General features: G+C 51.8%; 24 non-coding genes across 24 annotated transcripts; all 24 read left to right on the top strand.

Moving 5' to 3' along the window:
• The first annotated feature begins 964 nt into the window (after window positions 1–964).
• LOC137079836 (U2 spliceosomal RNA) lies at window positions 965–1,155 on the top strand. Its single transcript, XR_010905770.1, has one exon. It is a non-coding gene; the product is annotated as a U2 spliceosomal RNA (small nuclear RNA).
• A 462-nt stretch (window positions 1,156–1,617) lies between these two features.
• On the top strand, window positions 1,618–1,781 carry LOC137080371 (U1 spliceosomal RNA). The gene has a single exon (XR_010906223.1). It is a non-coding gene; the product is annotated as a U1 spliceosomal RNA (small nuclear RNA).
• A 1,008-nt stretch (window positions 1,782–2,789) lies between these two features.
• LOC137079837 (U2 spliceosomal RNA) lies at window positions 2,790–2,980 on the top strand. Its single transcript, XR_010905771.1, has one exon. It is a non-coding gene; the product is annotated as a U2 spliceosomal RNA (small nuclear RNA).
• A 466-nt stretch (window positions 2,981–3,446) lies between these two features.
• On the top strand, window positions 3,447–3,610 carry LOC137079673 (U1 spliceosomal RNA). The gene has a single exon (XR_010905618.1). It is a non-coding gene; the product is annotated as a U1 spliceosomal RNA (small nuclear RNA).
• Window positions 3,611–4,618: 1,008 nt separating this feature from the next.
• Window positions 4,619–4,809, top strand: LOC137079838 (U2 spliceosomal RNA). Its single transcript, XR_010905772.1, has one exon. It is a non-coding gene; the product is annotated as a U2 spliceosomal RNA (small nuclear RNA).
• Window positions 4,810–5,275: 466 nt separating this feature from the next.
• Window positions 5,276–5,439, top strand: LOC137079739 (U1 spliceosomal RNA). Its single transcript, XR_010905681.1, has one exon. It is a non-coding gene; the product is annotated as a U1 spliceosomal RNA (small nuclear RNA).
• Window positions 5,440–6,447: 1,008 nt separating this feature from the next.
• LOC137079839 (U2 spliceosomal RNA) lies at window positions 6,448–6,638 on the top strand. Its single transcript, XR_010905773.1, has one exon. It is a non-coding gene; the product is annotated as a U2 spliceosomal RNA (small nuclear RNA).
• Window positions 6,639–7,104: 466 nt separating this feature from the next.
• LOC137079674 (U1 spliceosomal RNA) lies at window positions 7,105–7,268 on the top strand. Its single transcript, XR_010905619.1, has one exon. It is a non-coding gene; the product is annotated as a U1 spliceosomal RNA (small nuclear RNA).
• Window positions 7,269–8,276: 1,008 nt separating this feature from the next.
• LOC137079840 (U2 spliceosomal RNA) lies at window positions 8,277–8,467 on the top strand. The gene has a single exon (XR_010905774.1). It is a non-coding gene; the product is annotated as a U2 spliceosomal RNA (small nuclear RNA).
• A 466-nt stretch (window positions 8,468–8,933) lies between these two features.
• Window positions 8,934–9,097, top strand: LOC137079675 (U1 spliceosomal RNA). Its single transcript, XR_010905620.1, has one exon. It is a non-coding gene; the product is annotated as a U1 spliceosomal RNA (small nuclear RNA).
• Window positions 9,098–10,105: 1,008 nt separating this feature from the next.
• Window positions 10,106–10,296, top strand: LOC137079842 (U2 spliceosomal RNA). Its single transcript, XR_010905775.1, has one exon. It is a non-coding gene; the product is annotated as a U2 spliceosomal RNA (small nuclear RNA).
• A 470-nt stretch (window positions 10,297–10,766) lies between these two features.
• On the top strand, window positions 10,767–10,930 carry LOC137080372 (U1 spliceosomal RNA). Its single transcript, XR_010906224.1, has one exon. It is a non-coding gene; the product is annotated as a U1 spliceosomal RNA (small nuclear RNA).
• Window positions 10,931–11,938: 1,008 nt separating this feature from the next.
• On the top strand, window positions 11,939–12,129 carry LOC137079843 (U2 spliceosomal RNA). Its single transcript, XR_010905776.1, has one exon. It is a non-coding gene; the product is annotated as a U2 spliceosomal RNA (small nuclear RNA).
• A 470-nt stretch (window positions 12,130–12,599) lies between these two features.
• On the top strand, window positions 12,600–12,763 carry LOC137079676 (U1 spliceosomal RNA). The gene has a single exon (XR_010905621.1). It is a non-coding gene; the product is annotated as a U1 spliceosomal RNA (small nuclear RNA).
• A 1,008-nt stretch (window positions 12,764–13,771) lies between these two features.
• Window positions 13,772–13,962, top strand: LOC137079845 (U2 spliceosomal RNA). The gene has a single exon (XR_010905778.1). It is a non-coding gene; the product is annotated as a U2 spliceosomal RNA (small nuclear RNA).
• Window positions 13,963–14,428: 466 nt separating this feature from the next.
• On the top strand, window positions 14,429–14,592 carry LOC137079677 (U1 spliceosomal RNA). Its single transcript, XR_010905622.1, has one exon. It is a non-coding gene; the product is annotated as a U1 spliceosomal RNA (small nuclear RNA).
• Window positions 14,593–15,600: 1,008 nt separating this feature from the next.
• Window positions 15,601–15,791, top strand: LOC137079846 (U2 spliceosomal RNA). Its single transcript, XR_010905779.1, has one exon. It is a non-coding gene; the product is annotated as a U2 spliceosomal RNA (small nuclear RNA).
• Window positions 15,792–16,261: 470 nt separating this feature from the next.
• Window positions 16,262–16,425, top strand: LOC137079678 (U1 spliceosomal RNA). Its single transcript, XR_010905623.1, has one exon. It is a non-coding gene; the product is annotated as a U1 spliceosomal RNA (small nuclear RNA).
• Window positions 16,426–17,433: 1,008 nt separating this feature from the next.
• On the top strand, window positions 17,434–17,624 carry LOC137079847 (U2 spliceosomal RNA). Its single transcript, XR_010905780.1, has one exon. It is a non-coding gene; the product is annotated as a U2 spliceosomal RNA (small nuclear RNA).
• Window positions 17,625–18,090: 466 nt separating this feature from the next.
• Window positions 18,091–18,254, top strand: LOC137079679 (U1 spliceosomal RNA). Its single transcript, XR_010905624.1, has one exon. It is a non-coding gene; the product is annotated as a U1 spliceosomal RNA (small nuclear RNA).
• A 1,008-nt stretch (window positions 18,255–19,262) lies between these two features.
• On the top strand, window positions 19,263–19,453 carry LOC137079848 (U2 spliceosomal RNA). Its single transcript, XR_010905781.1, has one exon. It is a non-coding gene; the product is annotated as a U2 spliceosomal RNA (small nuclear RNA).
• A 466-nt stretch (window positions 19,454–19,919) lies between these two features.
• LOC137079681 (U1 spliceosomal RNA) lies at window positions 19,920–20,083 on the top strand. Its single transcript, XR_010905626.1, has one exon. It is a non-coding gene; the product is annotated as a U1 spliceosomal RNA (small nuclear RNA).
• A 1,008-nt stretch (window positions 20,084–21,091) lies between these two features.
• LOC137079849 (U2 spliceosomal RNA) lies at window positions 21,092–21,282 on the top strand. Its single transcript, XR_010905782.1, has one exon. It is a non-coding gene; the product is annotated as a U2 spliceosomal RNA (small nuclear RNA).
• Window positions 21,283–21,748: 466 nt separating this feature from the next.
• LOC137079682 (U1 spliceosomal RNA) lies at window positions 21,749–21,912 on the top strand. The gene has a single exon (XR_010905627.1). It is a non-coding gene; the product is annotated as a U1 spliceosomal RNA (small nuclear RNA).
• The last annotated feature ends 5,113 nt before the right edge of the window (window positions 21,913–27,025 follow it).

Genomic DNA, 27,025 nt, shown 5'->3' on the forward strand with positions numbered 1-27,025 from the left:
GGTTCTTGACGCTTGTGGCGCCGCCCACTGCCCCAAAGGGTGAAGTTGCACCAGTTTTGTTATGTTTCTGTCTCTTTCTGCTGTGTCAGCCAGTGACCCGGAGAGTTCAGAGAACTGAACTGCGTTTGTTTTCATCGAGGTTGTCGAAACCTGCGACCGGTTTGCCGAATGTGGTTTTTCCCACAAACTTTGATATTCAACGGACGAGTTGATTGACAGCAGTGGTCCCAAAGGCAAAGTTGTTCGGATGGAGGTTTTCTGTCGTATGGTACGACTGTCTCGTGCGCGTGCTGTGAAAAAGCACGCGACATACGTTCGCCTATAGCCGCTCTCATGTTGTTGCTTTTTCATTTTAAAGCGCCACTAGGTGGCCATTCACCGCGTCCTTTCTCGCCTGACCCCAGACTGAGCCCGTGCACGGGTGTACCGGCTTGGGTGAAATTGTCTCGTTCCGTCCAAGAGCTATAGCCGTTCTAGCAGACCCCGCCTCGCCCAGCCCGTAGGTTTCGGCCTGCCGCCGCCAAGCTGAATCGAAATTCCCACTTTTTTTCCGATCTGGACGGACAGTCAGACTCCAGAGAATCTTTCTGCACTGGTTTGGGCCAGATCGGGCAAAAGACCTAGGACTAGTGTGCAAAAGTAGGTTTTTCACAAAATCCCAAATACCCGAAAATTTCGCCAGCGCAACCTTCGAATCCGAGGCATGCGTCTCGCTCGGCTCGAGCCAAGGATTCCGATGATATAAGACACTTGGTTCTGCGGCGTGCGGTTTGGGAGCTACGAGCCATTTCGTGCCGGGCCCATCGGGGAGCCAGCCTTGGTGATGTTGTAGAGCGAGTGGCTAGTACCATCCCTCAAAGTTTCAGGTCTCTACGACGTAAGGCCTTTGCCAACCCTCCCCCCCTCACCGCTTCCCAGATGGGCGTCGCCTTTGCCGGCTCCCCTGCCGCTGCGTCATTGTGTCATCGCTTCTCGGCCTTTTGGCTAAGATCAAGTGTAGTATCTGTTCTTATCAGTTTAATATCTGATACGTCCCCTATCCGGGGACTGCATATTAAATTGATTTTTGGCACATGGAGCCGGAACCGGGGCTTGCTCCGTCCACTCCACGCATCGACCTGGTATTGCAGTGCCTCCAGGAACGGTGTGCTTCCCCTTTTTGGGGACTGCGAATTGTTGTGACTAATAGAAGAACCAACAACACCACTGGAATTTTGTCAGAGAATACAGAAATATGCAGGAAGCGCATACAGAATGACGATGAGGTGACGCAACGATGACCGTGCCACAGAGAAAGCAGCAAGCTGCGGTCATATGAGCATAGGGAAAAAAGAAGAACAAAAGCGTCGGTTGCCGGCCGGCTGACTCATCACCGTCACAGCACGTTTTTTGATGTCCCTCTTATTTGAGAGTCTTTACCAACGAGCTGATGAGTCGAATCAGGGGTTTGTGTTGGATGGATTAGGGACACCTGATTCAAATCAAGGTCACGCACGCACGCAGCAGTCAAGCAATGGAAGGTGCCCCGTCCTTCCTTTTCTTGGGGGAGGGGAAGGTCACCGTGTTTGAGGATGGCGAAGGGGGATAGGGCGCCTCTGCCTGGAGGCCAGGCAACTCATACTTACCTGGCAGGGGAGACACCATGATCAGGAAGGTGGTTCACCCAGGGCGAGGCTCGGCCATTGCACTCCGGTTGTGCTGACCCCTGCGAATTCCCCAAATGTGGGAATCTCGACTGCATAATTTATGGTAGTGGGGGACTGCGTTCGCGCTCTCCCCTGTACACACTGGTTAAAAGCAGATAGCGTGGAGGGAAAAAGCGTGCGGTTCTTGACGCTTGTGGCGCCGCCCACTGCCCCAAAGGGTGAAGTTGCACCAGTTTTGTTATGTTTCTGTCTCTTTCTGCTGTGTCAGCCAGTGACCCGGAGAGTTCAGAGAACTGAACTGCGTTTGTTTTCATCGAGGTTGTCGAAACCTGCGACCGGTTTGCCGAATGTGGTTTTTCCCACAAACTTTGATATTCAACGGACGAGTTGATTGACAGCAGTGGTCCCAAAGGCAAAGTTGTTCGGATGGAGGTTTTCTGTCGTATGGTACGACTGTCTCGTGCGCGTGCTGTGAAAAAGCACGCGACATACGTTCGCCTATAGCCGCTCTCATGTTGTTGCTTTTTCATTTTAAAGCGCCACTAGGTGGCCATTCACCGCGTCCTTTCTCGCCTGACCCCAGACTGAGCCCGTGCACGGGTGTACCGGCTTGGGTGAAATTGTCTCGTTCCGTCCAAGAGCTATAGCCGTTCTAGCAGACCCCGCCTCGCCCAGCCCGTAGGTTTCGGCCTGCCGCCGCCAAGCTGAATCGAAATTCCCACTTTTTTTCCGATCTGGACGGACAGTCAGACTCCAGAGAATCTTTCTGCACTGGTTTGGGCCAGATCGGGCAAAAGACCTAGGACTAGTGTGCAAAAGTAGGTTTTTCACAAAATCCCAAATACCCGAAAATTTCGCCAGCGCAACCTTCGAATCCGAGGCATGCGTCTCGCTCGGCTCGAGCCAAGGATTCTGATGATATAAGACACTTGGTTCTGCGGCGTGCGGTTTGGGAGCTACGAGCCATTTCGTGCCGGGCCCATCGGGGGGCCAGCCTTGGTGATGTTGTAGAGCGAGTGGCTAGTACCATCCCTCAAAGTTTCAGGTCTCTACGACGTAAGGCCTTTGCCAACCCTCCCCCCCTCACCGCTTCCCAGATGGGCGTCGCCTTTGCCGGCTCCCCTGCCGCTGCGTCATTGTGTCATCGCTTCTCGGCCTTTTGGCTAAGATCAAGTGTAGTATCTGTTCTTATCAGTTTAATATCTGATACGTCCCCTATCCGGGGACTGCATATTAAATTGATTTTTGGCACATGGAGCCGGAACCGGGGCTTGCTCCGTCCACTCCACGCATCGACCTGGTATTGCAGTGCCTCCAGGAACGGTGTGCTTCCCCTTTTTGGGGACTGCGAATTGTTGTGACTAATAGAAGAACCAACAACACCACTGGAATTTTGTCAGAGAATACAGAAATACGCAGGAAGCGCATACAGAATGACGATGAGGTGACGCAACGATGACCGTGCCACAGAGAAAGCAGCAAGCTGCGGTCATATGAGCATAGGGAAAAAAGAAGAACAAAAGCGTCGGTTGCCGGCCGGCTGACTCATCACCGTCACAGCACGTTTTTTGATGTCCCTCTTATTTGAGAGTCTTTACCAACGAGCTGATGAGTCGAATCAGGGGTTTGTGTTGGATGGATTAGGGACACCTGATTCAAATCAAGGTCACGCACGCACGCACGCAGCAGTCAAGCAATGGAAGGTGCCCCGTCCTTCCTTTTCTTGGGGGAGGGGAAGGTCACCGTGTTTGAGGATGGCGAAGGGGGATAGGGCGCCTCTGCCTGGAGGCCAGGCAACTCATACTTACCTGGCAGGGGAGACACCATGATCAGGAAGGTGGTTCACCCAGGGCGAGGCTCGGCCATTGCACTCCGGTTGTGCTGACCCCTGCGAATTCCCCAAATGTGGGAATCTCGACTGCGTAATTTATGGTAGTGGGGGACTGCGTTCGCGCTCTCCCCTGTACACACTGGTTAAAAGCAGATAGCGTGGAGGGAAAAAGCGTGCGGTTCTTGACGCTTGTGGCGCCGCCCACTGCCCCAAAGGGTGAAGTTGCACCAGTTTTGTTATGTTTCTGTCTCTTTCTGCTGTGTCAGCCAGTGACCCGGAGAGTTCAGAGAACTGAACTGCGTTTGTTTTCATCGAGGTTGTCGAAACCTGCGACCGGTTTGCCGAATGTGGTTTTTCCCACAAACTTTGATATTCAACGGACGAGTTGATTGACAGCAGTGGTCCCAAAGGCAAAGTTGTTCGGATGGAGGTTTTCTGTCGTATGGTACGACTGTCTCGTGCGCGTGCTGTGAAAAAGCACGCGACATACGTTCGCCTATAGCCGCTCTCATGTTGTTGCTTTTTCATTTTAAAGCGCCACTAGGTGGCCATTCACCGCGTCCTTTCTCGCCTGACCCCAGACTGAGCCCGTGCACGGGTGTACCGGCTTGGGTGAAATTGTCTCGTTCCGTCCAAGAGCTATAGCCGTTCTAGCAGACCCCGCCTCGCCCAGCCCGTAGGTTTCGGCCTGCCGCCGCCAAGCTGAATCGAAATTCCCACTTTTTTTCCGATCTGGACGGACAGTCAGACTCCAGAGAATCTTTCTGCACTGGTTTGGGCCAGATCGGGCAAAAGACCTAGGACTAGTGTGCAAAAGTAGGTTTTTCACAAAATCCCAAATACCCGAAAATTTCGCCAGCGCAACCTTCGAATCCGAGGCATGCGTCTCGCTCGGCTCGAGCCAAGGATTCCGATGATATAAGACACTTGGTTCTGCGGCGTGCGGTTTGGGAGCTACGAGCCATTTCGTGCCGGGCCCATCGGGGGGCCAGCCTTGGTGATGTTGTAGAGCGAGTGGCTAGTACCATCCCTCAAAGTTTCAGGTCTCTACGACGTAAGGCCTTTGCCAACCCTCCCCCCCTCACCGCTTCCCAGATGGGCGTCGCCTTTGCCGGCTCCCCTGCCGCTGCGTCATTGTGTCATCGCTTCTCGGCCTTTTGGCTAAGATCAAGTGTAGTATCTGTTCTTATCAGTTTAATATCTGATACGTCCCCTATCCGGGGACTGCATATTAAATTGATTTTTGGCACATGGAGCCGGAACCGGGGCTTGCTCCGTCCACTCCACGCATCGACCTGGTATTGCAGTGCCTCCAGGAACGGTGTGCTTCCCCTTTTTGGGGACTGCGAATTGTTGTGACTAATAGAAGAACCAACAACACCACTGGAATTTTTTTTGTCAGAGAATACAGAAATACGCAGGAAGCGCATACAGAATGACGATGAGGTGACGCAACGATGACCGTGCCACAGAGAAAGCAGCAAGCTGCGGTCATATGAGCATAGGGAAAAAAGAAGAACAAAAGCGTCGGTTGCCGGCCGGCTGACTCATCACCGTCACAGCACGTTTTTTGATGTCCCTCTTATTTGAGAGTCTTTACCAACGAGCTGATGAGTCGAATCAGGGGTTTGTGTTGGATGGATTAGGGACACCTGATTCAAATCAAGGTCACGCACGCACGCAGCAGTCAAGCAATGGAAGGTGCCCCGTCCTTCCTTTTCTTGGGGGAGGGGAAGGTCACCGTGTTTGAGGATGGCGAAGGGGGATAGGGCGCCTCTGCCTGGAGGCCAGGCAACTCATACTTACCTGGCAGGGGAGACACCATGATCAGGAAGGTGGTTCACCCAGGGCGAGTCTCGGCCATTGCACTCCGGTTGTGCTGACCCCTGCGAATTCCCCAAATGTGGGAATCTCGACTGCATAATTTATGGTAGTGGGGGACTGCGTTCGCGCTCTCCCCTGTACACACTGGTTAAAAGCAGATAGCGTGGAGGGAAAAAGCGTGCGGTTCTTGACGCTTGTGGCGCCGCCCACTGCCCCAAAGGGTGAAGTTGCACCAGTTTTGTTATGTTTCTGTCTCTTTCTGCTGTGTCAGCCAGTGACCCGGAGAGTTCAGAGAACTGAACTGCGTTTGTTTTCATCGAGGTTGTCGAAACCTGCGACCGGTTTGCCGAATGTGGTTTTTCCCACAAACTTTGATATTCAACGGACGAGTTGATTGACAGCAGTGGTCCCAAAGGCAAAGTTGTTCGGATGGAGGTTTTCTGTCGTATGGTACGACTGTCTCGTGCGCGTGCTGTGAAAAAGCACGCGACATACGTTCGCCTATAGCCGCTCTCATGTTGTTGCTTTTTCATTTTAAAGCGCCACTAGGTGGCCATTCACCGCGTCCTTTCTCGCCTGACCCCAGACTGAGCCCGTGCACGGGTGTACCGGCTTGGGTGAAATTGTCTCGTTCCGTCCAAGAGCTATAGCCGTTCTAGCAGACCCCGCCTCGCCCAGCCCGTAGGTTTCGGCCTGCCGCCGCCAAGCTGAATCGAAATTCCCACTTTTTTTCCGATCTGGACGGACAGTCAGACTCCAGAGAATCTTTCTGCACTGGTTTGGGCCAGATCGGGCAAAAGACCTAGGACTAGTGTGCAAAAGTAGGTTTTTCACAAAATCCCAAATACCCGAAAATTTCGCCAGCGCAACCTTCGAATCCGAGGCATGCGTCTCGCTCGGCTCGAGCCAAGGATTCTGATGATATAAGACACTTGGTTCTGCGGCGTGCGGTTTGGGAGCTACGAGCCATTTCGTGCCGGGCCCATCGGGGGGCCAGCCTTGGTGATGTTGTAGAGCGAGTGGCTAGTACCATCCCTCAAAGTTTCAGGTCTCTACGACGTAAGGCCTTTGCCAACCCTCCCCCCCTCACCGCTTCCCAGATGGGCGTCGCCTTTGCCGGCTCCCCTGCCGCTGCGTCATTGTGTCATCGCTTCTCGGCCTTTTGGCTAAGATCAAGTGTAGTATCTGTTCTTATCAGTTTAATATCTGATACGTCCCCTATCCGGGGACTGCATATTAAATTGATTTTTGGCACATGGAGCCGGAACCGGGGCTTGCTCCGTCCACTCCACGCATCGACCTGGTATTGCAGTGCCTCCAGGAACGGTGTGCTTCCCCTTTTTGGGGACTGCGAATTGTTGTGACTAATAGAAGAACCAACAACACCACTGGAATTTTGTCAGAGAATACAGAAATACGCAGGAAGCGCATACAGAATGACGATGAGGTGACGCAACGATGACCGTGCCACAGAGAAAGCAGCAAGCTGCGGTCATATGAGCATAGGGAAAAAAGAAGAACAAAAGCGTCGGTTGCCGGCCGGCTGACTCATCACCGTCACAGCACGTTTTTTGATGTCCCTCTTATTTGAGAGTCTTTACCAACGAGCTGATGAGTCGAATCAGGGGTTTGTGTTGGATGGATTAGGGACACCTGATTCAAATCAAGGTCACGCACGCACGCACGCAGCAGTCAAGCAATGGAAGGTGCCCCGTCCTTCCTTTTCTTGGGGGAGGGGAAGGTCACCGTGTTTGAGGATGGCGAAGGGGGATAGGGCGCCTCTGCCTGGAGGCCAGGCAACTCATACTTACCTGGCAGGGGAGACACCATGATCAGGAAGGTGGTTCACCCAGGGCGAGGCTCGGCCATTGCACTCCGGTTGTGCTGACCCCTGCGAATTCCCCAAATGTGGGAATCTCGACTGCGTAATTTATGGTAGTGGGGGACTGCGTTCGCGCTCTCCCCTGTACACACTGGTTAAAAGCAGATAGCGTGGAGGGAAAAAGCGTGCGGTTCTTGACGCTTGTGGCGCCGCCCACTGCCCCAAAGGGTGAAGTTGCACCAGTTTTGTTATGTTTCTGTCTCTTTCTGCTGTGTCAGCCAGTGACCCGGAGAGTTCAGAGAACTGAACTGCGTTTGTTTTCATCGAGGTTGTCGAAACCTGCGACCGGTTTGCCGAATGTGGTTTTTCCCACAAACTTTGATATTCAACGGACGAGTTGATTGACAGCAGTGGTCCCAAAGGCAAAGTTGTTCGGATGGAGGTTTTCTGTCGTATGGTACGACTGTCTCGTGCGCGTGCTGTGAAAAAGCACGCGACATACGTTCGCCTATAGCCGCTCTCATGTTGTTGCTTTTTCATTTTAAAGCGCCACTAGGTGGCCATTCACCGCGTCCTTTCTCGCCTGACCCCAGACTGAGCCCGTGCACGGGTGTACCGGCTTGGGTGAAATTGTCTCGTTCCGTCCAAGAGCTATAGCCGTTCTAGCAGACCCCGCCTCGCCCAGCCCGTAGGTTTCGGCCTGCCGCCGCCAAGCTGAATCGAAATTCCCACTTTTTTTCCGATCTGGACGGACAGTCAGACTCCAGAGAATCTTTCTGCACTGGTTTGGGCCAGATCGGGCAAAAGACCTAGGACTAGTGTGCAAAAGTAGGTTTTTCACAAAATCCCAAATACCCGAAAATTTCGCCAGCGCAACCTTCGAATCCGAGGCATGCGTCTCGCTCGGCTCGAGCCAAGGATTCTGATGATATAAGACACTTGGTTCTGCGGCGTGCGGTTTGGGAGCTACGAGCCATTTCGTGCCGGGCCCATCGGGGGGCCAGCCTTGGTGATGTTGTAGAGCGAGTGGCTAGTACCATCCCTCAAAGTTTCAGGTCTCTACGACGTAAGGCCTTTGCCAACCCTCCCCCCCTCACCGCTTCCCAGATGGGCGTCGCCTTTGCCGGCTCCCCTGCCGCTGCGTCATTGTGTCATCGCTTCTCGGCCTTTTGGCTAAGATCAAGTGTAGTATCTGTTCTTATCAGTTTAATATCTGATACGTCCCCTATCCGGGGACTGCATATTAAATTGATTTTTGGCACATGGAGCCGGAACCGGGGCTTGCTCCGTCCACTCCACGCATCGACCTGGTATTGCAGTGCCTCCAGGAACGGTGTGCTTCCCCTTTTTGGGGACTGCGAATTGTTGTGACTAATAGAAGAACCAACAACACCACTGGAATTTTGTCAGAGAATACAGAAATACGCAGGAAGCGCATACAGAATGACGATGAGGTGACGCAACGATGACCGTGCCACAGAGAAAGCAGCAAGCTGCGGTCATATGAGCATAGGGAAAAAAGAAGAACAAAAGCGTCGGTTGCCGGCCGGCTGACTCATCACCGTCACAGCACGTTTTTTGATGTCCCTCTTATTTGAGAGTCTTTACCAACGAGCTGATGAGTCGAATCAGGGGTTTGTGTTGGATGGATTAGGGACACCTGATTCAAATCAAGGTCACGCACGCACGCACGCAGCAGTCAAGCAATGGAAGGTGCCCCGTCCTTCCTTTTCTTGGGGGAGGGGAAGGTCACCGTGTTTGAGGATGGCGAAGGGGGATAGGGCGCCTCTGCCTGGAGGCCAGGCAACTCATACTTACCTGGCAGGGGAGACACCATGATCAGGAAGGTGGTTCACCCAGGGCGAGGCTCGGCCATTGCACTCCGGTTGTGCTGACCCCTGCGAATTCCCCAAATGTGGGAATCTCGACTGCGTAATTTATGGTAGTGGGGGACTGCGTTCGCGCTCTCCCCTGTACACACTGGTTAAAAGCAGATAGCGTGGAGGGAAAAAGCGTGCGGTTCTTGACGCTTGTGGCGCCGCCCACTGCCCCAAAGGGTGAAGTTGCACCAGTTTTGTTATGTTTCTGTCTCTTTCTGCTGTGTCAGCCAGTGACCCGGAGAGTTCAGAGAACTGAACTGCGTTTGTTTTCATCGAGGTTGTCGAAACCTGCGACCGGTTTGCCGAATGTGGTTTTTCCCACAAACTTTGATATTCAACGGACGAGTTGATTGACAGCAGTGGTCCCAAAGGCAAAGTTGTTCGGATGGAGGTTTTCTGTCGTATGGTACGACTGTCTCGTGCGCGTGCTGTGAAAAAGCACGCGACATACGTTCGCCTATAGCCGCTCTCATGTTGTTGCTTTTTCATTTTAAAGCGCCACTAGGTGGCCATTCACCGCGTCCTTTCTCGCCTGACCCCAGACTGAGCCCGTGCACGGGTGTACCGGCTTGGGTGAAATTGTCTCGTTCCGTCCAAGAGCTATAGCCGTTCTAGCAGACCCCGCCTCGCCCAGCCCGTAGGTTTCGGCCTGCCGCCGCCAAGCTGAATCGAAATTCCCACTTTTTTTCCGATCTGGACGGACAGTCAGACTCCAGAGAATCTTTCTGCACTGGTTTGGGCCAGATCGGGCAAAAGACCTAGGACTAGTGTGCAAAAGTAGGTTTTTCACAAAATCCCAAATACCCGAAAATTTCGCCAGCGCAACCTTCGAATCCGAGGCATGCGTCTCGCTCGGCTCGAGCCAAGGATTCCGATGATATAAGACACTTGGTTCTGCGGCGTGCGGTTTGGGAGCTACGAGCCATTTCGTGCCGGGCCCATCGGGGGGCCAGCCTTGGTGATGTTGTAGAGCGAGTGGCTAGTACCATCCCTCAAAGTTTCAGGTCTCTACGACGTAAGGCCTTTGCCAACCCTCCCCCCCTCACCGCTTCCCAGATGGGCGTCGCCTTTGCCGGCTCCCCTGTCGCTGCGTCATTGTGTCATCGCTTCTCGGCCTTTTGGCTAAGATCAAGTGTAGTATCTGTTCTTATCAGTTTAATATCTGATACGTCCCCTATCCGGGGACTGCATATTAAATTGATTTTTGGCACATGGAGCCGGAACCGGGGCTTGCTCCGTCCACTCCACGCATCGACCTGGTATTGCAGTGCCTCCAGGAACGGTGTGCTTCCCCTTTTTGGGGACTGCGAATTGTTGTGACTAATAGAAGAACCAACAACACCACTGGAATTTTTTTTGTCAGAGAATACAGAAATACGCAGGAAGCGCATACAGAATGACGATGAGGTGACGCAATGATGACCGTGCCACAGAGAAAGCAGCAAGCTGCGGTCATATGAGCATAGGGAAAAAAGAAGAACAAAAGCGTCGGTTGCCGGCCGGCTGACTCATCACCGTCACAGCACGTTTTTTGATGTCCCTCTTATTTGAGAGTCTTTACCAACGAGCTGATGAGTCGAATCAGGGGTTTGTGTTGGATGGATTAGGGACACCTGATTCAAATCAAGGTCACGCACGCACGCACGCAGCAGTCAAGCAATGGAAGGTGCCCCGTCCTTCCTTTTCTTGGGGGAGGGGAAGGTCACCGTGTTTGAGGATGGCGAAGGGGGATAGGGCGCCTCTGCCTGGAGGCCAGGCAACTCATACTTACCTGGCAGGGGAGACACCATGATCAGGAAGGTGGTTCACCCAGGGCGAGGCTCGGCCATTGCACTCCGGTTGTGCTGACCCCTGCGAATTCCCCAAATGTGGGAATCTCGACTGCATAATTTATGGTAGTGGGGGACTGCGTTCGCGCTCTCCCCTGTACACACTGGTTAAAAGCAGATAGCGTGGAGGGAAAAAGCGTGCGGTTCTTGACGCTTGTGGCGCCGCCCACTGCCCCAAAGGGTGAAGTTGCACCAGTTTTGTTATGTTTCTGTCTCTTTCTGCTGTGTCAGCCAGTGACCCGGAGAGTTCAGAGAACTGAACTGCGTTTGTTTTCATCGAGGTTGTCGAAACCTGCGACCGGTTTGCCGAATGTGGTTTTTCCCACAAACTTTGATATTCAACGGACGAGTTGATTGACAGCAGTGGTCCCAAAGGCAAAGTTGTTCGGATGGAGGTTTTCTGTCGTATGGTACGACTGTCTCGTGCGCGTGCTGTGAAAAAGCACGCGACATACGTTCGCCTATAGCCGCTCTCATGTTGTTGCTTTTTCATTTTAAAGCGCCACTAGGTGGCCATTCACCGCGTCCTTTCTCGCCTGACCCCAGACTGAGCCCGTGCACGGGTGTACCGGCTTGGGTGAAATTGTCTCGTTCCGTCCAAGAGCTATAGCCGTTCTAGCAGACCCCGCCTCGCCCAGCCCGTAGGTTTCGGCCTGCCGCCGCCAAGCTGAATCGAAATTCCCACTTTTTTTCCGATCTGGACGGACAGTCAGACTCCAGAGAATCTTTCTGCACTGGTTTGGGCCAGATCGGGCAAAAGACCTAGGACTAGTGTGCAAAAGTAGGTTTTTCACAAAATCCCAAATACCCGAAAATTTCGCCAGCGCAACCTTCGAATCCGAGGCATGCGTCTCGCTCGGCTCGAGCCAAGGATTCTGATGATATAAGACACTTGGTTCTGCGGCGTGCGGTTTGGGAGCTACGAGCCATTTCGTGCCGGGCCCATCGGGGGGCCAGCCTTGGTGATGTTGTAGAGCGAGTGGCTAGTACCATCCCTCAAAGTTTCAGGTCTCTACGACGTAAGGCCTTTGCCAACCCTCCCCCCCTCACCGCTTCCCAGATGGGCGTCGCCTTTGCCGGCTCCCCTGCCGCTGCGTCATTGTGTCATCGCTTCTCGGCCTTTTGGCTAAGATCAAGTGTAGTATCTGTTCTTATCAGTTTAATATCTGATACGTCCCCTATCCGGGGACTGCATATTAAATTGATTTTTGGCACATGGAGCCGGAACCGGGGCTTGCTCCGTCCACTCCACGCATCGACCTGGTATTGCAGTGCCTCCAGGAACGGTGTGCTTCCCCTTTTTGGGGACTGCGAATTGTTGTGACTAATAGAAGAACCAACAACACCACTGGAATTTTTTTTGTCAGAGAATACAGAAATACGCAGGAAGCGCATACAGAATGACGATGAGGTGACGCAACGATGACCGTGCCACAGAGAAAGCAGCAAGCTGCGGTCATATGAGCATAGGGAAAAAAGAAGAACAAAAGCGTCGGTTGCCGGCCGGCTGACTCATCACCGTCACAGCACGTTTTTTGATGTCCCTCTTATTTGAGAGTCTTTACCAACGAGCTGATGAGTCGAATCAGGGGTTTGTGTTGGATGGATTAGGGACACCTGATTCAAATCAAGGTCACGCACGCACGCACGCAGCAGTCAAGCAATGGAAGGTGCCCCGTCCTTCCTTTTCTTGGGGGAGGGGAAGGTCACCGTGTTTGAGGATGGCGAAGGGGGATAGGGCGCCTCTGCCTGGAGGCCAGGCAACTCATACTTACCTGGCAGGGGAGACACCATGATCAGGAAGGTGGTTCACCCAGGGCGAGGCTCGGCCATTGCACTCCGGTTGTGCTGACCCCTGCGAATTCCCCAAATGTGGGAATCTCGACTGCGTAATTTATGGTAGTGGGGGACTGCGTTCGCGCTCTCCCCTGTACACACTGGTTAAAAGCAGATAGCGTGGAGGGAAAAAGCGTGCGGTTCTTGACGCTTGTGGCGCCGCCCACTGCCCCAAAGGGTGAAGTTGCACCAGTTTTGTTATGTTTCTGTCTCTTTCTGCTGTGTCAGCCAGTGACCCGGAGAGTTCAGAGAACTGAACTGCGTTTGTTTTCATCGAGGTTGTCGAAACCTGCGACCGGTTTGCCGAATGTGGTTTTTCCCACAAACTTTGATATTCAACGGACGAGTTGATTGACAGCAGTGGTCCCAAAGGCAAAGTTGTTCGGATGGAGGTTTTCTGTCGTATGGTACGACTGTCTCGTGCGCGTGCTGTGAAAAAGCACGCGACATACGTTCGCCTATAGCCGCTCTCATGTTGTTGCTTTTTCATTTTAAAGCGCCACTAGGTGGCCATTCACCGCGTCCTTTCTCGCCTGACCCCAGACTGAGCCCGTGCACGGGTGTACCGGCTTGGGTGAAATTGTCTCGTTCCGTCCAAGAGCTATAGCCGTTCTAGCAGACCCCGCCTCGCCCAGCCCGTAGGTTTCGGCCTGCCGCCGCCAAGCTGAATCGAAATTCCCACTTTTTTTCCGATCTGGACGGACAGTCAGACTCCAGAGAATCTTTCTGCACTGGTTTGGGCCAGATCGGGCAAAAGACCTAGGACTAGTGTGCAAAAGTAGGTTTTTCACAAAATCCCAAATACCCGAAAATTTCGCCAGCGCAACCTTCGAATCCGAGGCATGCGTCTCGCTCGGCTCGAGCCAAGGATTCCGATGATATAAGACACTTGGTTCTGCGGCGTGCGGTTTGGGAGCTACGAGCCATTTCGTGCCGGGCCCATCGGGGGGCCAGCCTTGGTGATGTTGTAGAGCGAGTGGCTAGTACCATCCCTCAAAGTTTCAGGTCTCTACGACGTAAGGCCTTTGCCAACCCTCCCCCCCTCACCGCTTCCCAGATGGGCGTCGCCTTTGCCGGCTCCCCTGTCGCTGCGTCATTGTGTCATCGCTTCTCGGCCTTTTGGCTAAGATCAAGTGTAGTATCTGTTCTTATCAGTTTAATATCTGATACGTCCCCTATCCGGGGACTGCATATTAAATTGATTTTTGGCACATGGAGCCGGAACCGGGGCTTGCTCCGTCCACTCCACGCATCGACCTGGTATTGCAGTGCCTCCAGGAACGGTGTGCTTCCCCTTTTTGGGGACTGCGAATTGTTGTGACTAATAGAAGAACCAACAACACCACTGGAATTTTGTCAGAGAATACAGAAATACGCAGGAAGCGCATACAGAATGACGATGAGGTGACGCAACGATGACCGTGCCACAGAGAAAGCAGCAAGCTGCGGTCATATGAGCATAGGGAAAAAAGAAGAACAAAAGCGTCGGTTGCCGGCCGGCTGACTCATCACCGTCACAGCACGTTTTTTGATGTCCCTCTTATTTGAGAGTCTTTACCAACGAGCTGATGAGTCGAATCAGGGGTTTGTGTTGGATGGATTAGGGACACCTGATTCAAATCAAGGTCACGCACGCACGCACGCAGCAGTCAAGCAATGGAAGGTGCCCCGTCCTTCCTTTTCTTGGGGGAGGGGAAGGTCACCGTGTTTGAGGATGGCGAAGGGGGATAGGGCGCCTCTGCCTGGAGGCCAGGCAACTCATACTTACCTGGCAGGGGAGACACCATGATCAGGAAGGTGGTTCACCCAGGGCGAGGCTCGGCCATTGCACTCCGGTTGTGCTGACCCCTGCGAATTCCCCAAATGTGGGAATCTCGACTGCGTAATTTATGGTAGTGGGGGACTGCGTTCGCGCTCTCCCCTGTACACACTGGTTAAAAGCAGATAGCGTGGAGGGAAAAAGCGTGCGGTTCTTGACGCTTGTGGCGCCGCCCACTGCCCCAAAGGGTGAAGTTGCACCAGTTTTGTTATGTTTCTGTCTCTTTCTGCTGTGTCAGCCAGTGACCCGGAGAGTTCAGAGAACTGAACTGCGTTTGTTTTCATCGAGGTTGTCGAAACCTGCGACCGGTTTGCCGAATGTGGTTTTTCCCACAAACTTTGATATTCAACGGACGAGTTGATTGACAGCAGTGGTCCCAAAGGCAAAGTTGTTCGGATGGAGGTTTTCTGTCGTATGGTACGACTGTCTCGTGCGCGTGCTGTGAAAAAGCACGCGACATACGTTCGCCTATAGCCGCTCTCATGTTGTTGCTTTTTCATTTTAAAGCGCCACTAGGTGGCCATTCACCGCGTCCTTTCTCGCCTGACCCCAGACTGAGCCCGTGCACGGGTGTACCGGCTTGGGTGAAATTGTCTCGTTCCGTCCAAGAGCTATAGCCGTTCTAGCAGACCCCGCCTCGCCCAGCCCGTAGGTTTCGGCCTGCCGCCGCCAAGCTGAATCGAAATTCCCACTTTTTTTCCGATCTGGACGGACAGTCAGACTCCAGAGAATCTTTCTGCACTGGTTTGGGCCAGATCGGGCAAAAGACCTAGGACTAGTGTGCAAAAGTAGGTTTTTCACAAAATCCCAAATACCCGAAAATTTCGCCAGCGCAACCTTCGAATCCGAGGCATGCGTCTCGCTCGGCTCGAGCCAAGGATTCCGATGATATAAGACACTTGGTTCTGCGGCGTGCGGTTTGGGAGCTACGAGCCATTTCGTGCCGGGCCCATCGGGGGGCCAGCCTTGGTGATGTTGTAGAGCGAGTGGCTAGTACCATCCCTCAAAGTTTCAGGTCTCTACGACGTAAGGCCTTTGCCAACCCTCCCCCCCTCACCGCTTCCCAGATGGGCGTCGCCTTTGCCGGCTCCCCTGTCGCTGCGTCATTGTGTCATCGCTTCTCGGCCTTTTGGCTAAGATCAAGTGTAGTATCTGTTCTTATCAGTTTAATATCTGATACGTCCCCTATCCGGGGACTGCATATTAAATTGATTTTTGGCACATGGAGCCGGAACCGGGGCTTGCTCCGTCCACTCCACGCATCGACCTGGTATTGCAGTGCCTCCAGGAACGGTGTGCTTCCCCTTTTTGGGGACTGCGAATTGTTGTGACTAATAGAAGAACCAACAACACCACTGGAATTTTTTTTGTCAGAGAATACAGAAATACGCAGGAAGCGCATACAGAATGACGATGAGGTGACGCAATGATGACCGTGCCACAGAGAAAGCAGCAAGCTGCGGTCATATGAGCATAGGGAAAAAAGAAGAACAAAAGCGTCGGTTGCCGGCCGGCTGACTCATCACCGTCACAGCACGTTTTTTGATGTCCCTCTTATTTGAGAGTCTTTACCAACGAGCTGATGAGTCGAATCAGGGGTTTGTGTTGGATGGATTAGGGACACCTGATTCAAATCAAGGTCACGCACGCACGCACGCAGCAGTCAAGCAATGGAAGGTGCCCCGTCCTTCCTTTTCTTGGGGGAGGGGAAGGTCACCGTGTTTGAGGATGGCGAAGGGGGATAGGGCGCCTCTGCCTGGAGGCCAGGCAACTCATACTTACCTGGCAGGGGAGACACCATGATCAGGAAGGTGGTTCACCCAGGGCGAGGCTCGGCCATTGCACTCCGGTTGTGCTGACCCCTGCGAATTCCCCAAATGTGGGAATCTCGACTGCGTAATTTATGGTAGTGGGGGACTGCGTTCGCGCTCTCCCCTGTACACACTGGTTAAAAGCAGATAGCGTGGAGGGAAAAAGCGTGCGGTTCTTGACGCTTGTGGCGCCGCCCACTGCCCCAAAGGGTGAAGTTGCACCAGTTTTGTTATGTTTCTGTCTCTTTCTGCTGTGTCAGCCAGTGACCCGGAGAGTTCAGAGAACTGAACTGCGTTTGTTTTCATCGAGGTTGTCGAAACCTGCGACCGGTTTGCCGAATGTGGTTTTTCCCACAAACTTTGATATTCAACGGACGAGTTGATTGACAGCAGTGGTCCCAAAGGCAAAGTTGTTCGGATGGAGGTTTTCTGTCGTATGGTACGACTGTCTCGTGCGCGTGCTGTGAAAAAGCACGCGACATACGTTCGCCTATAGCCGCTCTCATGTTGTTGCTTTTTCATTTTAAAGCGCCACTAGGTGGCCATTCACCGCGTCCTTTCTCGCCTGACCCCAGACTGAGCCCGTGCACGGGTGTACCGGCTTGGGTGAAATTGTCTCGTTCCGTCCAAGAGCTATAGCCGTTCTAGCAGACCCCGCCTCGCCCAGCCCGTAGGTTTCGGCCTGCCGCCGCCAAGCTGAATCGAAATTCCCACTTTTTTTCCGATCTGGACGGACAGTCAGACTCCAGAGAATCTTTCTGCACTGGTTTGGGCCAGATCGGGCAAAAGACCTAGGACTAGTGTGCAAAAGTAGGTTTTTCACAAAATCCCAAATACCCGAAAATTTCGCCAGCGCAACCTTCGAATCCGAGGCATGCGTCTCGCTCGGCTCGAGCCAAGGATTCCGATGATATAAGACACTTGGTTCTGCGGCGTGCGGTTTGGGAGCTACGAGCCATTTCGTGCCGGGCCCATCGGGGGGCCAGCCTTGGTGATGTTGTAGAGCGAGTGGCTAGTACCATCCCTCAAAGTTTCAGGTCTCTACGACGTAAGGCCTTTGCCAACCCTCCCCCCCTCACCGCTTCCCAGATGGGCGTCGCCTTTGCCGGCTCCCCTGCCGCTGCGTCATTGTGTCATCGCTTCTCGGCCTTTTGGCTAAGATCAAGTGTAGTATCTGTTCTTATCAGTTTAATATCTGATACGTCCCCTATCCGGGGACTGCATATTAAATTGATTTTTGGCACATGGAGCCGGAACCGGGGCTTGCTCCGTCCACTCCACGCATCGACCTGGTATTGCAGTGCCTCCAGGAACGGTGTGCTTCCCCTTTTTGGGGACTGCGAATTGTTGTGACTAATAGAAGAACCAACAACACCACTGGAATTTTGTCAGAGAATACAGAAATACGCAGGAAGCGCATACAGAATGACGATGAGGTGACGCAACGATGACCGTGCCACAGAGAAAGCAGCAAGCTGCGGTCATATGAGCATAGGGAAAAAAGAAGAACAAAAGCGTCGGTTGCCGGCCGGCTGACTCATCACCGTCACAGCACGTTTTTTGATGTCCCTCTTATTTGAGAGTCTTTACCAACGAGCTGATGAGTCGAATCAGGGGTTTGTGTTGGATGGATTAGGGACACCTGATTCAAATCAAGGTCACGCACGCACGCACGCAGCAGTCAAGCAATGGAAGGTGCCCCGTCCTTCCTTTTCTTGGGGGAGGGGAAGGTCACCGTGTTTGAGGATGGCGAAGGGGGATAGGGCGCCTCTGCCTGGAGGCCAGGCAACTCATACTTACCTGGCAGGGGAGACACCATGATCAGGAAGGTGGTTCACCCAGGGCGAGGCTCGGCCATTGCACTCCGGTTGTGCTGACCCCTGCGAATTCCCCAAATGTGGGAATCTCGACTGCGTAATTTATGGTAGTGGGGGACTGCGTTCGCGCTCTCCCCTGTACACACTGGTTAAAAGCAGATAGCGTGGAGGGAAAAAGCGTGCGGTTCTTGACGCTTGTGGCGCCGCCCACTGCCCCAAAGGGTGAAGTTGCACCAGTTTTGTTATGTTTCTGTCTCTTTCTGCTGTGTCAGCCAGTGACCCGGAGAGTTCAGAGAACTGAACTGCGTTTGTTTTCATCGAGGTTGTCGAAACCTGCGACCGGTTTGCCGAATGTGGTTTTTCCCACAAACTTTGATATTCAACGGACGAGTTGATTGACAGCAGTGGTCCCAAAGGCAAAGTTGTTCGGATGGAGGTTTTCTGTCGTATGGTACGACTGTCTCGTGCGCGTGCTGTGAAAAAGCACGCGACATACGTTCGCCTATAGCCGCTCTCATGTTGTTGCTTTTTCATTTTAAAGCGCCACTAGGTGGCCATTCACCGCGTCCTTTCTCGCCTGACCCCAGACTGAGCCCGTGCACGGGTGTACCGGCTTGGGTGAAATTGTCTCGTTCCGTCCAAGAGCTATAGCCGTTCTAGCAGACCCCGCCTCGCCCAGCCCGTAGGTTTCGGCCTGCCGCCGCCAAGCTGAATCGAAATTCCCACTTTTTTTCCGATCTGGACGGACAGTCAGACTCCAGAGAATCTTTCTGCACTGGTTTGGGCCAGATCGGGCAAAAGACCTAGGACTAGTGTGCAAAAGTAGGTTTTTCACAAAATCCCAAATACCCGAAAATTTCGCCAGCGCAACCTTCGAATCCGAGGCATGCGTCTCGCTCGGCTCGAGCCAAGGATTCTGATGATATAAGACACTTGGTTCTGCGGCGTGCGGTTTGGGAGCTACGAGCCATTTCGTGCCGGGCCCATCGGGGGGCCAGCCTTGGTGATGTTGTAGAGCGAGTGGCTAGTACCATCCCTCAAAGTTTCAGGTCTCTACGACGTAAGGCCTTTGCCAACCCTCCCCCCCTCACCGCTTCCCAGATGGGCGTCGCCTTTGCCGGCTCCCCTGCCGCTGCGTCATTGTGTCATCGCTTCTCGGCCTTTTGGCTAAGATCAAGTGTAGTATCTGTTCTTATCAGTTTAATATCTGATACGTCCCCTATCCGGGGACTGCATATTAAATTGATTTTTGGCACATGGAGCCGGAACCGGGGCTTGCTCCGTCCACTCCACGCATCGACCTGGTATTGCAGTGCCTCCAGGAACGGTGTGCTTCCCCTTTTTGGGGACTGCGAATTGTTGTGACTAATAGAAGAACCAACAACACCACTGGAATTTTGTCAGAGAATACAGAAATACGCAGGAAGCGCATACAGAATGACGATGAGGTGACGCAACGATGACCGTGCCACAGAGAAAGCAGCAAGCTGCGGTCATATGAGCATAGGGAAAAAAGAAGAACAAAAGCGTCGGTTGCCGGCCGGCTGACTCATCACCGTCACAGCACGTTTTTTGATGTCCCTCTTATTTGAGAGTCTTTACCAACGAGCTGATGAGTCGAATCAGGGGTTTGTGTTGGATGGATTAGGGACACCTGATTCAAATCAAGGTCACGCACGCACGCACGCAGCAGTCAAGCAATGGAAGGTGCCCCGTCCTTCCTTTTCTTGGGGGAGGGGAAGGTCACCGTGTTTGAGGATGGCGAAGGGGGATAGGGCGCCTCTGCCTGGAGGCCAGGCAACTCATACTTACCTGGCAGGGGAGACACCATGATCAGGAAGGTGGTTCACCCAGGGCGAGGCTCGGCCATTGCACTCCGGTTGTGCTGACCCCTGCGAATTCCCCAAATGTGGGAATCTCGACTGCGTAATTTATGGTAGTGGGGGACTGCGTTCGCGCTCTCCCCTGTACACACTGGTTAAAAGCAGATAGCGTGGAGGGAAAAAGCGTGCGGTTCTTGACGCTTGTGGCGCCGCCCACTGCCCCAAAGGGTGAAGTTGCACCAGTTTTGTTATGTTTCTGTCTCTTTCTGCTGTGTCAGCCAGTGACCCGGAGAGTTCAGAGAACTGAACTGCGTTTGTTTTCATCGAGGTTGTCGAAACCTGCGACCGGTTTGCCGAATGTGGTTTTTCCCACAAACTTTGATATTCAACGGACGAGTTGATTGACAGCAGTGGTCCCAAAGGCAAAGTTGTTCGGATGGAGGTTTTCTGTCGTATGGTACGACTGTCTCGTGCGCGTGCTGTGAAAAAGCACGCGACATACGTTCGCCTATAGCCGCTCTCATGTTGTTGCTTTTTCATTTTAAAGCGCCACTAGGTGGCCATTCACCGCGTCCTTTCTCGCCTGACCCCAGACTGAGCCCGTGCACGGGTGTACCGGCTTGGGTGAAATTGTCTCGTTCCGTCCAAGAGCTATAGCCGTTCTAGCAGACCCCGCCTCGCCCAGCCCGTAGGTTTCGGCCTGCCGCCGCCAAGCTGAATCGAAATTCCCACTTTTTTTCCGATCTGGACGGACAGTCAGACTCCAGAGAATCTTTCTGCACTGGTTTGGGCCAGATCGGGCAAAAGACCTAGGACTAGTGTGCAAAAGTAGGTTTTTCACAAAATCCCAAATACCCGAAAATTTCGCCAGCGCAACCTTCGAATCCGAGGCATGCGTCTCGCTCGGCTCGAGCCAAGGATTCCGATGATATAAGACACTTGGTTCTGCGGCGTGCGGTTTGGGAGCTACGAGCCATTTCGTGCCGGGCCCATCGGGGGGCCAGCCTTGGTGATGTTGTAGAGCGAGTGGCTAGTACCATCCCTCAAAGTTTCAGGTCTCTACGACGTAAGGCCTTTGCCAACCCTCCCCCCCTCACCGCTTCCCAGATGGGCGTCGCCTTTGCCGGCTCCCCTGTCGCTGCGTCATTGTGTCATCGCTTCTCGGCCTTTTGGCTAAGATCAAGTGTAGTATCTGTTCTTATCAGTTTAATATCTGATACGTCCCCTATCCGGGGACTGCATATTAAATTGATTTTTGGCACATGGAGCCGGAACCGGGGCTTGCTCCGTCCACTCCACGCATCGACCTGGTATTGCAGTGCCTCCAGGAACGGTGTGCTTCCCCTTTTTGGGGACTGCGAATTGTTGTGACTAATAGAAGAACCAACAACACCACTGGAATTTTGTCAGAGAATACAGAAATACGCAGGAAGCGCATACAGAATGACGATGAGGTGACGCAACGATGACCGTGCCACAGAGAAAGCAGCAAGCTGCGGTCATATGAGCATAGGGAAAAAAGAAGAACAAAAGCGTCGGTTGCCGGCCGGCTGACTCATCACCGTCACAGCACGTTTTTTGATGTCCCTCTTATTTGAGAGTCTTTACCAACGAGCTGATGAGTCGAATCAGGGGTTTGTGTTGGATGGATTAGGGACACCTGATTCAAATCAAGGTCACGCACGCACGCACGCAGCAGTCAAGCAATGGAAGGTGCCCCGTCCTTCCTTTTCTTGGGGGAGGGGAAGGTCACCGTGTTTGAGGATGGCGAAGGGGGATAGGGCGCCTCTGCCTGGAGGCCAGGCAACTCATACTTACCTGGCAGGGGAGACACCATGATCAGGAAGGTGGTTCACCCAGGGCGAGGCTCGGCCATTGCACTCCGGTTGTGCTGACCCCTGCGAATTCCCCAAATGTGGGAATCTCGACTGCGTAATTTATGGTAGTGGGGGACTGCGTTCGCGCTCTCCCCTGTACACACTGGTTAAAAGCAGATAGCGTGGAGGGAAAAAGCGTGCGGTTCTTGACGCTTGTGGCGCCGCCCACTGCCCCAAAGGGTGAAGTTGCACCAGTTTTGTTATGTTTCTGTCTCTTTCTGCTGTGTCAGCCAGTGACCCGGAGAGTTCAGAGAACTGAACTGCGTTTGGTTTCATCGAGGTTGTCGAAACCTGCGACCGGTTTGCCGAATGTGGTTTTTCCCACAAACTTTGATATTCAACGGACGAGTTGATTGACAGCAGTGGTCCCAAAGGCAAAGTTGTTCGGATGGAGGTTTTCTGTCGTATGGTACGACTGTCTCGTGCGCGTGCTGTGAAAAAGCACGCGACATACGTTCGCCTATAGCCGCTCTCATGTTGTTGCTTTTTCATTTTAAAGCGCCACTAGGTGGCCATTCACCGCGTCCTTTCTCGCCTGACCCCAGACTGAGCCCGTGCACGGGTGTACCGGCTTGGGTGAAATTGTCTCGTTCCGTCCAAGAGCTATAGCCGTTCTAGCAGACCCCGCCTCGCCCAGCCCGTAGGTTTCGGCCTGCCGCCGCCAAGCTGAATCGAAATTCCCACTTTTTTTCCGATCTGGACGGACAGTCAGACTCCAGAGAATCTTTCTGCACTGGTTTGGGCCAGATCGGGCAAAAGACCTAGGACTAGTGTGCAAAAGTAGGTTTTTCACAAAATCCCAAATACCCGAAAATTTCGCCAGCGCAACCTTCGAATCCGAGGCATGCGTCTCGCTCGGCTCGAGCCAAGGATTCCGATGATATAAGACACTTGGTTCTGCGGCGTGCGGTTTGGGAGCTACGAGCCATTTCGTGCCGGGCCCATCGGGGGGCCAGCCTTGGTGATGTTGTAGAGCGAGTGGCTAGTACCATCCCTCAAAGTTTCAGGTCTCTACGACGTAAGGCCTTTGCCAACCCTCCCCCCCTCACCGCTTCCCAGATGGGCGTCGCCTTTGCCGGCTCCCCTGCCGCTGCGTCATTGTGTCATCGCTTCTCGGCCTTTTGGCTAAGATCAAGTGTCTTGTCGAACGGTTGAGACTGCGATCGCCTCTTTAAGGTTTCCTGGCTCGAGAGCTTCTGGTGTCCCGAGCCGTACAACTTTTTAGAGGGAGAGTGACCCTGCTGGTTTTACAGGTTAGCAGTTTTAAGGTAAGACTTTTAGTCTTTTATCTATTTATTGTATTTATTGTTCTTTTACGTTTTTTTTTAGGCTGTCGGTGCCTCCACCATGTCGGCTGCTCGTGCCGGCATGCGGAGGCACCACAGCGTGCGATTTTTATTTAGAGAGGTGGAGGGTAAGCTCCTGGGGTTGTCTCGTTTAGACTTCTCCAGGAAGCTCATCCAAAAAACCCTCAATTTTAATGCCAGTGATTTAAATTGTTTAATGACTCTGCCCCTGAACAAAGGTTTCGATGTCAGTTTTAGATCTGCTTCCTTGTTGCAAGATTTCTGGCAACGATTTGAGCATTGCAAGACCCAGTTCTCCATGTTCAATGTTGAGAAACTTTCTGACAATTCTATTAAAACAGTGATTGTTAGAATGTTCAATGAAACAGTGAGTGGAGATGATGTTGCTGTATGGCTGGGTAGATTTTGCACGGTTCGAAGTCCACCAGTCAAGGTGCTTGACGAAGACGGCATCTGGAATTGCGCTTGGAGAGTTCCCATTAAACAGTGGGAAGATCCAAGTGGATTCCAGGGTCTGAGTCATTTACCCTCAATGATTGTGCTGGGAGAGAACCGCGGCTACATTCATTATCAGGGAATGCCCAAATTGTGCCGAAAATGTGGGAAAATGGGACACCTCGCTGAGGCATGCCAAGAAATTGTGTGTAGGAAGTGCAGAGAAATTGGTCACATTTTTGAGGAATGTACCAATGGCAGACGGTGTAATCTCTGTGGAGATGCTAACCATTTCTACAGAGATTGCCCTAAAAGTTTTGCCAACAAGTTGAAAGGGAACAAAATGGCCGCCCCACCAAAGGAACAATCAAAAGAACAAAGAGAGGAGGAGGCGGGCCCTGAGGTTTTGGCGGGAATTTCACATTCCCAGCCAGCCTCAGGGATTGGACAAGAAGAAAGAAGTGGGGCGGCCACAGGGGCGGAGTCAGAATTCGTTAATGAAAAGGGGGAGGAAGCCACTCCCCAACAAGAAAAAAGCAAAGACAAAATGGAGGAGGAGGAAGATGAAACGGCTTCCTCCCTCTACACCGTATCGGAGGTTAGTGGGGTGGATAGTGGGAGTGAAACCGAGTGTTCACTCCCAAATGCTCAAGTGCAGAAAAGGTCTGCGAGATCTCCTCTGCTTCAAACAGAGGAGAAAAGGCTGCGGGCATCGCATCGGCCAGATAGTTCCTCTTCGGAAGATCTGAACCGTATGTGGCCTGCAGACTCTCCAAATGAAGTCTCCTTTCTGCACTTTAAGCTAAGAACATCGTCACCAAAGGATCCACAAGAGGTTTCCTCTGTGGATTCTGAGGCGGCGAGCACTTGCCCTCCTGACCCCAGTTTATCTGGGGAAAAGGAAAGGCAGGTGCAACAAGAAGTAACATGATTTTAATGCAATTTCTGTAGTCTTTTTATCTGTTTTTATTTTCATCAATGCTTGTATTTTTAACCATACTGCTCATGGCCCTCACTATCTCTACAATCAATGTGAGAAGTGTGAGGTCTACTTTGCGAGCACAGAGTGTTTTATCATGTTTAAATAATTTTAAGTCAGACATCTATTTATTGCAAGAGTGTGCTCTGCCCTTTTTAACCAATTACAGAAAATGGGAAGAGCTGTGGACCAAAGGACCCTCCATCTGGAGTGGCTCCAATTTTAACAGAAATGACGGTGTGGCCATTTTAATAAAAAATCCCAACATCTTGGTGAAGGGCAGCACTGTGGTGAGGGATGGGCGGGCAATTTTAGTTAATCTGACTTTTTTAGGTAAGGATTTTAATGTTTTAAATTTGTATGGTTACACAAGTAAAAATGACAGATACAAGCTTTTAGAAGATTTGCAGCCCCACATGTTAGGTAGGGCTCCCCTAGTGGTAGCAGGGGATTTTAACTGTGTTTTAACAAAAAAAGATAGGAAAAGGGTAGGAGAAGATTTTAAGGTCGACAAGACATCGGTTTTATTAAATAAATTGGTCAAAGATTTTAAGTTAGTCGACTGTTTTAAAACAATGCATCAGAGAGAGGAGGGCTACACCTGGTTCAGTGGTGATGGCGCCAGAGCCTCTCGTATCGACTATATTTTTACAAGGGACTGCCCGCCAACCGATGCAACATTGACCCCCCTTTTCTTCACTGACCACATGATGGTCTCCTGCACCCTTTCACTACCCACGGGTGTGACAGTAGGGGGAGGGCTGTGGAAGCTGAACTGCTCCCTATTAAAAGATGAGGAAGTGGTTCGAGAGTATAGGGAGCAGTTCAGCCAATGGCAGACCCTCCAAGACTTTTTTGACTCACGAGCACAGTGGTGGGAGATGGTAAAACAAAGGACAGGACATTTTTTTAGAAAAATAGGAAAGGAGAAAAAGAATAAAGAAAAAAGACGCATGATGGGGCTGCAAAAAAGACTGCAGAGATATTTTAACCTTTTAAATAATGGATTGGATTTTAAGGAGGAAATAAAGGAAGTAAAGAAAGAAATGTCAGTTTTATCCGAAACTCAAAGTAAGGGAGTAATTTTAAGATGCAAAGAAAAAGAGATAGAAGAAGGAGAAAAGTGTACAAGATATTTTTTTAAAAAGACTATTTCACGGGGAGGCTCAATAACAATCTTAAAAACTTTTAGAGGGAGGGAGGCAAAAAATATGGAGGACATTTTAGGGGAAATAGAACTTTTTTATAGTGATTTATACAGCCCAAAGAATGTACACAATGGCATCTTAAATGAAGTTTTAGAATTTTTAGAAACAAAGATAAAGAGTCCAAATGTGCTTTTAGCCCAGGATTTTACTCTTTTAGAATTAAATAAATCTCTCAAAAGTTTTAAAAAAGGGAAGTCCCCAGGAATGGATGGACTTCCCTTGGAGTTTTATTTGACTTTCTGGGACATTTTAGCACATGACTTACTGACAGTTTTTAAAGAATTTGAGACTCTCGACAGACTTCCGGACAGCTTTAGAGTAGGGATAGTTTCGCTTTTATATAAAAAAGGAGACAGGACTGACTTGAAGAACTGGAGACCAATCACGCTTTTAAATTTTGATTGTAAACTTTTTAGTAAGATTTTAGCTACACGCATGTCAACTGTTTTAGAGGACGTAATCCACCTGGATCAAGCATGCGCTGTGCCCGGTAGGAAGATCACAGACAGCCTGGTACTGATTAGAGACGCCATCTGTTACGCGAGAGACAGAAACATTCGGCTAGTAGTCCTAAATTTAGATTTTGAAAAAGCTTTTGACCGCATCTCGCACCAGTTCCTTTTTAAGGTACTGGAAAAAATGGGGTTCCCAGGGAGGTTTATAGCTTGGGTGGGACTGCTATACAACAGTCTAGTCAGTAAATTTGCAGTTAATGGGCATTTATCCAAAGCTGTAAACATTCACAGCGGCGTCCGTCAGGGGTGTCCTTTATCTCCCCTACTGTATGTGGCCTGCATTGAGCCACTGGCACAAATCTTGAGAAGGGATAAATGGATTAAAGGACTGGACGTCCCAGGGACTGGTGGACTGACCGCAACCTGTGTTTTATATATGGACGACGTAACCCTTTTAGCGACTGACCTTTTATCAGTACGAAGAGCACTTGACTTGACTGACTGGTACGGTCGGGCCTCGGGCGCTAAGCTCAACAGGAGTAAGTCCGAGGCCCAGCTCTTCGGGCCGTGGGGAAACGTGGACACAGGCGGACTGGATTTGGATTTTAAAGGCAACGACCTGACAGTTTTAGGAGTAAAATTTGACAGAGAGGGTGGAGGACGGGGAAACTGGACTGACATCTTAGGGAAAGTTAGGCAAAGACTGGGGTTTTGGGGACTCAGACAACTGACAATTGAAGGCAAGGTTTTAGTTTTTAAAGCTGTAATTTTACCACTAATTTTACTTGTTTCTTCTGTTTTTAGTCCCCCAAGGCGATTCCTGGCC

Source organism: Pseudorasbora parva, chromosome 6 (assembly GCF_024679245.1).
Source record: "Pseudorasbora parva isolate DD20220531a chromosome 6, ASM2467924v1, whole genome shotgun sequence".
NCBI classification, from domain to species: domain Eukaryota; kingdom Metazoa; phylum Chordata; class Actinopteri; order Cypriniformes; family Gobionidae; genus Pseudorasbora; species Pseudorasbora parva.